The sequence below is a fragment of the Opisthocomus hoazin genome, chromosome 1, assembly GCF_030867145.1.
Source record: "Opisthocomus hoazin isolate bOpiHoa1 chromosome 1, bOpiHoa1.hap1, whole genome shotgun sequence".
NCBI classification, from domain to species: Eukaryota; Metazoa; Chordata; class Aves; order Opisthocomiformes; family Opisthocomidae; genus Opisthocomus; species Opisthocomus hoazin.
In genome coordinates, this window is record NC_134414.1 from 109,868,210 (window position 1) to 109,878,720 (window position 10,511).

Below are 10,511 nucleotides of genomic sequence, written 5' to 3' on the forward strand. Positions count from 1 at the left end.
TGGGCTGCAGTCCTGTATTCTTGCGGTCTTTGCAAGACCTCTGGTTTTGGCTACACTGGGAGACAGGACAGTGGGGCAGAGCAGCCCAGTGCTGCCACACCAGGTCTTTATATATGCCGGTACTCAAAAGTGTGCCTGCTTTTTAGGGGCCATGTGATAATTTGCAGATTTCAGGTGCCCACTACGTGGCCACAGGGACGATAATCTGAAGATATTTTGGTCTTCCTTTGAAACAAAGTTAGCAGAGATACTGGGACCGCTGCCAAGTAAACATCAACATGTAATCTGTAATAAATTAGCACTAACTTTCATGGGAGAGACAGAAATGTCATCCCCCACAGTCTTTGAAATCACATGAAATGCATGATTGCAGTACAGATAGTTAGGTTTGATACATATTTCTAGGTCCCAGATCATTGCATGTTTAATAGCAGCTATGACTTCTGCTCGTTGTTAGTCATTTATGGGAAATACTTTGATAGCATCACTCTAGTTCCTGGGGGGATGTGTGCTTACCTCTGCACCTTCCCCCTGTGCCTTTGACCCTACACAGTGGCTTTGCAAGATGCCACGTTGGCTGAATAAGCAGTGAGCGCTGCCCCAGGATGCGCTTAGGATTCAGCTACTGGTGGGCAGCCGTGTTGGTACGAGTGCCTACCTCTAGTTATGGTGAGGGCCACTTTCCCCAGGCGTCTCTGTCAGTACCGTGAATCTTAAATAGTGGCACAGTCAGGCAAGCTCAGTCCGTGATGAGGATCCTGGCAGTTCTGGGTGTTCACCTTGGCTCTGATGGCTCCATCTGAATTTTGAAAATGCATACAGCTGCCTTGTGCGTTATAGTTCTCATCTGCAAAAAGGAGGTACCACTGTCTCACCTTGCCCGCTCCAAAGGGGATGGTGAAATAATGTTTTTCCTCTTTGCTCTATTGCTAGGATTTGTGCTTTTTATTTTAATTACAGTATTTAGTTAAAGTAGGGACTTTCCTCTCTATTCAAGTCTTCTAATATTTGTTTTTAAAAACCAGTTTATTTTCTTGTCTTAAATTTTGTTTAAAAATGTCATTCAGTTTTGTTAACAGTTGTTCGCTTATCTTGGAAAACAAGCTTCAAAAAGACATCCAAAGCAAATGTTTTTGTGCAGCTCTTCAGACTGTGGATACAAAGTGAGTGACCTGTAACCTTTAATTAATAGTCACAATTATTGAATTGTGAATTTAATTGGCAGTGCTGTAAGAATTCCAGAAATAACTGGAGATTTAAATTCCTACAAAAATATGTTACCACGTTGTCCTGCCTCAAATCTTCAGGAAGAACGCTTTTGTTTATACAGCCTTTAGAATGATTCATCCACATATTTCTAAGTAAAGCTGATCTGGGTTTTTGCTAAGGGAAAAGGTTCTCTTCAGACCTTGATAAAGGCTAAACCACATCCATCTCTGTGCAGATGCACAGAAGGCAAATTACAGTCTCCTGAAGCAAGTAGAGAAGAACAACTGATGCTGTCCATTTTAGGTGGACTGTGAACTACTTGCCTCCACGACTAGATACTGGGGTGGCCATAGAACAAAGAGAGCTGGCCTTGTCCCAAGAGCTTCATACCGTATTAGAGGGATGTCCCTTAGTGTGCAGTTCAGCCACCCAAACTGAAAAGTCAGAAGCAAATGTTGTTTAGGTTGTGCTGAGTAGGAGGTTCTTTGATTTGTTTTCCAACATGAAAAACCTCTGAAAAGGTGTTGTGGAAAATGCACCAGAACTGGAGCAACATGTTCCTGCCTGGACCACCTCTAACAGGAACCGAGGAAACGAAAGAGCTGGCTTGCAGACTTGTGGAGATGGGCTGGATTGCAGTGCCATGCCATCTCCCTTTCATCCAGGCATCTGATAACAGGGGCACATCCAGGTTTGGTCCCCCTCTGCCTCATGGGCTTTGAACTTACATCCTCTACAAGAGGGAGAAAGTATCATGGACAGACTCAACTCAAGATCACGCTGCTTGGGAGATGAGCTCCTTAGTCAACAAAGATTCGCCATCTCACAGTCCTTTTAAGTCTTTAATACCTCACTAATGAGGGCCTCAGCATCAACTGCCCTGATCTGCTGATCCGCTCCACCTATGCTGCTTTGCTTACTGGTGTCTGCAGTCCCTCATACACACCCTGTTCTTTGGGCTGGCCTACCTTTTCTGCTGATTTTTTTCCCCCAAGTGCTTCTGCTCCCCTTCTACTTGGTTTAATCCTTGTCCTCCATTACTTTTGTCACCCTACCAAAACAAGGGAGTGAGAACCTGTGGACAGCAGATCATAAAGTCACAACAGAAATTACTCAGACTGGGATTTTCGAACATAAAGTGCTTCACCCCCATGCATTCAAAAACTCATCTAAAAGGCCTTTGCTTGTTCTTTTTTCAGCTGTGTCTTCTGGGAAAGGCTATACTTGCATTTGTGTTTTTCAGTTATTCCTTGTCCTGTCTTTGGAGAACTGCCTGCCCTTCTCATCGTTTGGATACTGCTCTTCTCTCTGTTTCTACCTGCACATTGCACTGCATTCGCTCCAACGTGGGGCTAGCAGAGCTCCCTGTTTGCTGCGGTGAGGTGGAGCGGGCCACTTTGTAACAAAAGACAGAGTACGGTAGGGCTGTGGTGAGAGTATGGACCCCGTAAGACACACTGAACGTGTGCCAGAGAAACCTGCAACAGTGCTTTGCTCTTGTAGCTGCCCCGTGAGGGTGCTGCAGCTCCCCAGGCCCAGTGCCGTAATGCAAGGTTCAGCGCAAAGAGGCACAGTTTCAGGATCGGTAAGTGAAACAAATTTGAAACCATGATTTATCTAGGTAGGTCTAGAATTTAGCAGTAGCTGCACAGGCAGGAATTTGTGCAGGGATACAAGAAAGCAGCTTATATTTTGTATTGCTTATATTTTGTATATAAAAGGCAAAAAGTCCAAATCAACTAAATAAGCTCCCTAAAACATGTCCTGTTATTTATAAAAGTCCTAAGACATCAAGCTGCAAAATTAAGCACCTGATTTAGGAAGTGCCAGTCTGAAGATTTTCTGGCCAACCTCAATGCCTCTGAATTATGATTCAGTTCTGCTGGTATTCTGGCCCCCCTCTCATTTAGAGTGCATGAAAGACTGCAAAACAGTTCTATATTTGACTTCTATGTACAAAAGAAGAGGATTTGTTCTTGAAAATTAGGTGCCCATCGGACATAGATTGAATAAAAACCATGCAATGGCATCCTACAGAGGTAATAGTGTCTTAGACTTTGCCTGCAGTTTATTACAATGTCTCCCGCTGAAGAGAGGGTTAATTGCCCATCCCAGCCTAGTAGCTTTTCTTTGTGTTGCACAGAGGATCCAGTCCAGCAAACACAAACTAACCACATGCAAAAGCCTTTTCACTGGGTTGGGACCCTAGCAAATTATGCCTACCACAGTATCTTTTATTTAAAAAATAATTTCTGATGATGGTTTTGATTTGGAGAAGTTTCAGTTTTACATTAAATAAAAGACATCTATAAACTTTGATTACTCTTTCCATACACCATTGCCAATGTTCATTTTTAATATCTTTTCACAGCCCCCTTTCCATTGCATTTAAGCTCCACATTTTTAAGGCAAACCCGAGCATCCTAAATGCTCTCTTGGCAGCTGCAGCTAGCAGCTCTTACAGATCGGAGGTACCCAGCCCTGCGCTTGGAAAATGTGCTTTTACTGACCTACTGATGATGTCTAAAAAGCCATGTGGCAGGTCTTGCTGAAGGCCTTAAGCTGCAAATCCATGGAAGCAGGTATATGTACCAATAACTGGTAACAACAACAGGTGAAGAGTCTTATCAGAGTGTCCTGTCTAACAGCAAGCAAAACAGATTACATGCCAGGATCAGCGGGTGGTTGAAATGTATCACATTGTTCCCATGACACTGTCTCTTACAGGTGTCTGTTTAATGTTTCATCCTGAATAGTAATATCAAAGATTTTAGTACCATTCCTCACTATCTGCTTCTGATTTCATGGAGTTTTATTAAATTCAGATCAACAAGGTAGGATAGCAGAGAGGAATTTGAACCTTGCGCTCACCTGTGCCAGACGCTGCACCAGACAGAGCTGGTTTGCACCACTAGCTGCAGAGGGGTGTTTTGTTTGTCCGGAGGTTGTAGTCATGGCAGTAGCAATACTGTCAAGCCAAACATGAAACTTTCTCAGTTTTTTTGGCCTCTGACAGAGTCTAAAGAGGCTGGGGAAGAGTCTTGGAATAGATCTCACATATACGGTTATTCTACCTAATATTCTCCCAGCCTCCAGCTTTCTGAACCATAAGATGTTTCTACATATTCAAGAAAACCTTTAACCTGTGCGTTTGCTGTAGCTTCCCGCTGGTCAATGTAAAATTTTAGCAACCACAGCATGCGCATCCTGTAGGAAGCAGTTCTACAGCCTGACAAAGCACATCCAGTGGTTTGCTCAGAACTTGGATCACATGAAGTTCATTTAATGCTTTGTGGTTCTTGTATTGCAAAAGAAAGCAACCCCTCCATGTCACACCATGGTTTCATAGACCTCTATCGTATTCGTTCTCAGATATCTCTTTTCCAGACTGAAAAGTCAGTTGACTATCATTTGTGGATCTGCTGTTGGCTGCAGAATTTGGCATCCCTAACCTTTGCAAACCCACTAAGACTTGGTTGTCCCTAGGCTACAGGAGAGATCTCTCGCTTTCATTCACAAAACACTGTGCTTAACAGCTGTGTTGGTAGGTCTCTGTGCCTCTCAGTCATCTTTACCATAGATTCTAGATGCAGCCCCAGTGCTGGAAGCAAAGAATAAAACCATATAAATTCATTTTTTACGGGTCGCTTAAGCAGGCATAAATTATTTGGAGCTGGAATTTGTCCAGCACAGCAAACTTTAACAGAGCTTGTCTCACAAAAAAATGTACCATAGGAATTTTTACTGGTGTTGAGGACTCAAAAACCTGCAACTTCGGTATCCCACCTACCAGCATAGTGCTTCCTAGGAGCAAGCAGAGACACTGGGTCAGACCTGGTGAAATCACCAACACCCAGGAACATTCTGAGGACTCCTAAACTAAATGTCGACTGTGTCTGACCCTGCGTGGTTTGTACAAGATGAAATCCTGTTTTTGCATGGCTAAAGCAGATCAGTAAATTTCTTCATTAGTTTACTGGCGCCTCCTCCAATTTGGAATCGTGCCCAGCTGTATCAAGTCCCCAGAACTATTTGTTCAAACTGGCAGAGATTTTGTCTCTTTTAACTATTAATCACTAAATTGTGCAAAGAAAAGGGTGGGAGACAATGCGAGAGCAGCATATAGCCCCAGACATAATAAATAGTTTACCAAGAATATTAAATGAAGTCACATGCATAATTTGCTAGTTATTTAGTACACACCAGCTAAGAGCAGACTAAAGTACATTTGCTGACAAGATTTGTGTGCCATCAGAAACACATTTTATAGAGCAATCGCAATGGTCCAGATATTAGAATAAGAATGACAGCACTAACATAGTACCTGAACGAACTCCTCTCAGTCAGAGGACGATTCTAGGTGTATGGATGGAAAAGATAACAAATTTGCCGCATCAGGAAAAATTTGAAAGCCAATGAAAATATTTTTCCTTTGCAGAGTGTGATTTGGCAGTTAATTTTGTTAATGTTAACTCAAACAAAAATGTTTTCCATTAAAAAAAAATTATTCTTTTACTCTTCTGTTGCGTAAGACAAGCCTGGGACAACCATTTTACTGCTGAAGTCTGTTTAAATTTATCTTGTGACTAATTGGGCTTTGATTAAAGTACAATAAAACATTAAGTGCCTGTAGGCTTAGTCCAACGATTACTTTTCCTTCTTCTCAAAAGATAGATGGCTTTTGAGCCTGTATGACCCAATATTTCAGAGTTCTTTAGTGTAAGGAACTACTAATAGTGTAAGTACTTGCAGCAGTACTTACAATTTGTGGTTACATGCAGTGTGTAGCAATTTGTGGTTACTTGCAGAAGAAAACTGCCACATAATGTACCATAATGCTGTGCTATCTTTATAAAAAAATACCATGATTTGATAGCTTGTGGAAAGAGCAGATCTTTACTGTCTTGATGGGAGCTGGGAAATCCATGTCCCCAAGACTGTTTGTGAAATATTCAAACTGTCTCTTGCTCTAAACATCTGCCATAAGAACCTGTGATGAACCCCCGAACTAAATGTTGATCGCAATTTATATTCTGCTTGCAGTTACCATAAGCTGAAGAGTGTGTATTCTGGTTTCCTACCATTTTCTACCACTGAGTATAAAGAAAAAAGGATATAAATATTATCAACATACTATGTATGCTAATGCAAAGAAGAATTTATTTCTTCCATCCCTCCCCTGCCCTCACTGGCATAAAACCAAAGTGCCCCTAATGGAGGAGCTGGCCTCAGGGCCAATACAAAGTTGGGGATAGTTCTTGTGTTTTCTTCTATGTTTTAATACCTTTTTTTAACACTCTGGTTTATTTTTCTGACTTTCTCATAGGTCTGCTGTTGTGCCAGTAGGAACATTGTACATGACCCATTCAAATGCAGTTGTCACCACCTCAGCCCACTGTTGCTATCCATCTGTACTGGGTTTTCAGATGTGCTGCTGTCCTAAAAGCTCAGCCATGCAGAAAAAAATCTCTGGCCCAGAACCTGCAGCTGTGAAAGTATGATTTTATCTCCTAGTATTGAAAGGACAAATTAGAAATTTAAACGTGCAATCAGAATTTTTCTTCCTTCTTTCTCCTTTTCTTTACCAGAAAAAAAAAAAATCTGAGTACAAAATACACGCTGAAAAGCCTTCTACACTACTGAGGTCATACTCTGAAGAACAGCATAGCAAATATGGCACGATATAGTTTCATGTCTATGTAACAGCAGGTTTTATGGAATTTTGTTGAGTTTACAAGATGTATTTGTCCACCTGCCAGCTCTGCAGGCTTCTGATCTTCTTGAAATCCAAGCTGCCTTCTCCTTGACTTCTTCATTGTCACCATACCTTTTAACCAGCCAAACCATGTCTTGCGTTGTATTTATGCAAGCACACGTTCTTCAGGTTCTGTTTCTAGTTAAACTTTTTCATTCCCTGACTTCCACAGGCTATCTGGAGAGACAGGATTATGGCCTTGGATTTAGAACATATTGATACATGGTGCAGAACAGAAAACCATTAATTCGTGATGCAGAACAGTAAAACATATTGATACATGATGCAGAGCAGACTCTTACTCCTTCTTCCTTAATGGATGTGGCTTTGTAGTACTTAGAAGGGGTAGAAATAAGAATAAATATCTACTTCAGGAAGAAAAAAAGTATTATGGCTCTTAATATCAGCAGAAATATATTTATTTTACAGATTTGCTTTCCAGAGCAGGACCTGACTCTAGTTGTGTGCTAGAGTTGACATCATGTGTAATTTAGAGGCTAAGGTAGGGTGGTCCATAGGATGGATAGCATAGGACTCAAGAGAGCCGAGGTCTCTCATTTGCTGTAATTTCACATAAGCAAGTCACTTCTTAAACTCTTTGCAATTCCCCGCTTCTCAGAAATGTTATGGAATCAAACACAAGCGATATTTGGGGTAACCATGTCTTCAATGGATTGCAATATCTAGGCTTGTTGATCTTGATATATGCCTATACAATGCTGAATAACCTTTGTTCTTTTGAATTTTCCAGAAGGACCTGTTAAAAGCATGATGATGATCCTGCACAAATTGTAAAATTCATTAATACAATGTTATGAAGCTGTTTGTCCTGAAAGTTTTTTTTTTCCAGCCAGCAGATTAGTCTATGAGGGTATTGTGATTTTTCTTAAGCTGCTGGATGTCACTTCTCAAAGCCCACAGATTGTTTTGAGGCCATGTATGCAGTAAGTTACACTTAGTGGTTCATTTTAAAGCCAGGGACATGGCACGGTACTTAAGGGGTGTGTTTCCTGAAACCTTAGGCTTTTGGGAGTACGTCAGGAGTGATCAGTTTGTGTTGTTCAGTGTTGGTGGATGTTACATGATTATTTCAGACAAGCCATATCACAGCAAGAAGACAAAGTTAAGAAGAGCTGTCTGCCTGGACTTAACACAGACTTGCACTAACAGTGCCATTAAACCCTCTGCCAAAATTTGCAGAAGATTTTTAGCACATGTGAAGGAGAATCCTGCAGTTCCTCCTTGAAAGACCTAAGTTCTCCTTAGTGGCACAAACTAAGTAGTCTGTCAGAAAAATGGGGTATGGGATGTGCCTACACCTTTCTGACTGTCCCCTACACTTCGCCTCCCTGTGTTTGAGCACACCGAATGTGACATAGTCTGCGTCCTTGTTGGTCAACAATCTGAAATCTCTTCATACAACTATAATCTTTGTAGGCTTAGTTTACTTGTTGAAGTTATCCCTTGAAAGACTGTGACGAGGAGCAAAGAGCAGTGTGGAGCCTGTGGTGTGTGCTGAGGTATCACTATGTAACATTAATCCAATCTCTCTTTTCCCTGCCTTGCAGCCTGACTTTTCTGCTGATGCGTGGACAGATCTCAGACCTATCAGGAATTAAAAAAAAATAAAAAGAGAGAGAGAGGAAAAAAGGGCATGAATCAGCCATAACTCCATCAGTAAGAGTACCAAAGAATGCCTTAAGAATAACATTTCACACAACTTGAACGCCCCCACACACATCCCCTTTGCTGCTCAAGAAACTTCAGCAAATGGCCTGCACTAACCCACACCCATGTATTCACAAGATGACTCAGCTGGCTGTTAGGTGACAGAGGTGTCTCAGGGCCACCAAAGATGAAGCTTCAGGCCTTCATCATCACAGGCTCCAGAAAGTTTTCAGCAGCACAGTGAGAGCTGAAAGGCTGTCGGCAGCTTAGCTCAAGAGCTTCCAGAGGGTGCGACAGCATCAGTCTGCATCCAGGGGTACATGCTACTGACCGAAGGCTGCACATCCCGGCCCTCAACTGTTGAACTGTCAGTTCCCAGACCTGGTTCCCAACCAGTGCTGTCATGTTAACTAATACTATATTAGTCTCTGACACTCTCCAGAGAGTCTGTAAGTCTCATTTACCTCCTGATTTATACTGTCTTATACATTGACAAATTCTTTCAGACAGGAACCGTCACTCGCGCAACATCTACACCTGCGGTGTCTTGCTCCATGCCTGAATTTCCTGGTCACTGTGTTAAGGTGAGAAACAGCTCAGCATTTTTCATGTATTCCTTTCAGAGATCAGCTCTGCTTTCATCAGGGAGGAGAGCCTGCAAAGATCATTGCCCTTCATTTGTACTTTCTCATCTGCTTTCATCTGCTGTCATCTACTGAACCTGTCTTATGTCTAATTCATCACCTGCATGCCTTGTTCTTAATGCCCTAATGCCTATTTGAGAGGAGACATCCACAATTTGACATGTGCCTCTTCCCTCATGCTTTCACAGCATCACAGAAAAGCTGAGATTAGAAGGGACTGCTTGACATTATTTGTCCCTCTTTTGAAAGTGGGTCCTTAGGTTCAGTTATCCAGGGCCCTGTCAAGCCAAATATGGAGTATTCCCAGTGAAGGAGATTCCATCACTCCTCTGAGCAACCATTTCTAATGCTGAATTGTTCTTACCATGAATATTTTTTTTCTTGTGCCTAGATGACATTTCCTCTGTCGTGACTTGTGCCCATTGCCTCTTGCCCTGTTGCTGTGCATCCCTGTGAAGACACTTCTCTGTAGCTCTGTCTATCTCTCTAAAACTACCTTTTGGGTTTTAGAAGACTGTGATTAGATTCCCCACAGGCCTTCTCTTAGCTGAAATACTCAACTCCTGCAACCTTTCCTTTTGCATCAAGCTCTCCAACACTCTAATCATCTGTGATTGTCATCCACCAAGCTGTCTCCAATTTTTCGATGCCTGTTCTGAGCCGAGAGAAAGCAAAACTGGGTGAAATAGTCCAGGCGTGGCCCGACGAGTGCCAAGTAGAGAGAAATAATCACATCTCTTGATTTGCTGGCTGTACTCTTGCTGATGCAGCCCAGGACACAATTTGCCTTCTTTGCTGCCAGGGCAGGCTGCTGGCCCATGCTCAGCTTGCTGTCTGCCCAGACCCCCAGGGCCTTTTCAGCAGAGCGGCTCCCCAGCCAACCAGTCCCCAGCCTGTACTGCTGCTTGGGATTATTTATTCCCAGCTGCAGGACTTTACATTTGTCTTCATTAAACCTCAAACATTTATTGTTTTAACCTCGTATTAAAGAGCAATCTTGTTGGCTCAGTCTTCCAGCCTGTTGAGGTCTCTCTGTGTGGTGGCTCATCTCCTTCTAGCATATGTCTTTTAGCAGTTTGGTGTCATCCACAAACTTGATGTGGGCATTCAGTCTCGTTATCCAGATCATTGAAAGATATGTTGAATAGTATTGGACCCCATATCAGCCCTGGAGGAATGTCATTTGTGACTGGCTGCTGGTTTGATTTTGAGCCATTAATTAACCATAGCGTTTT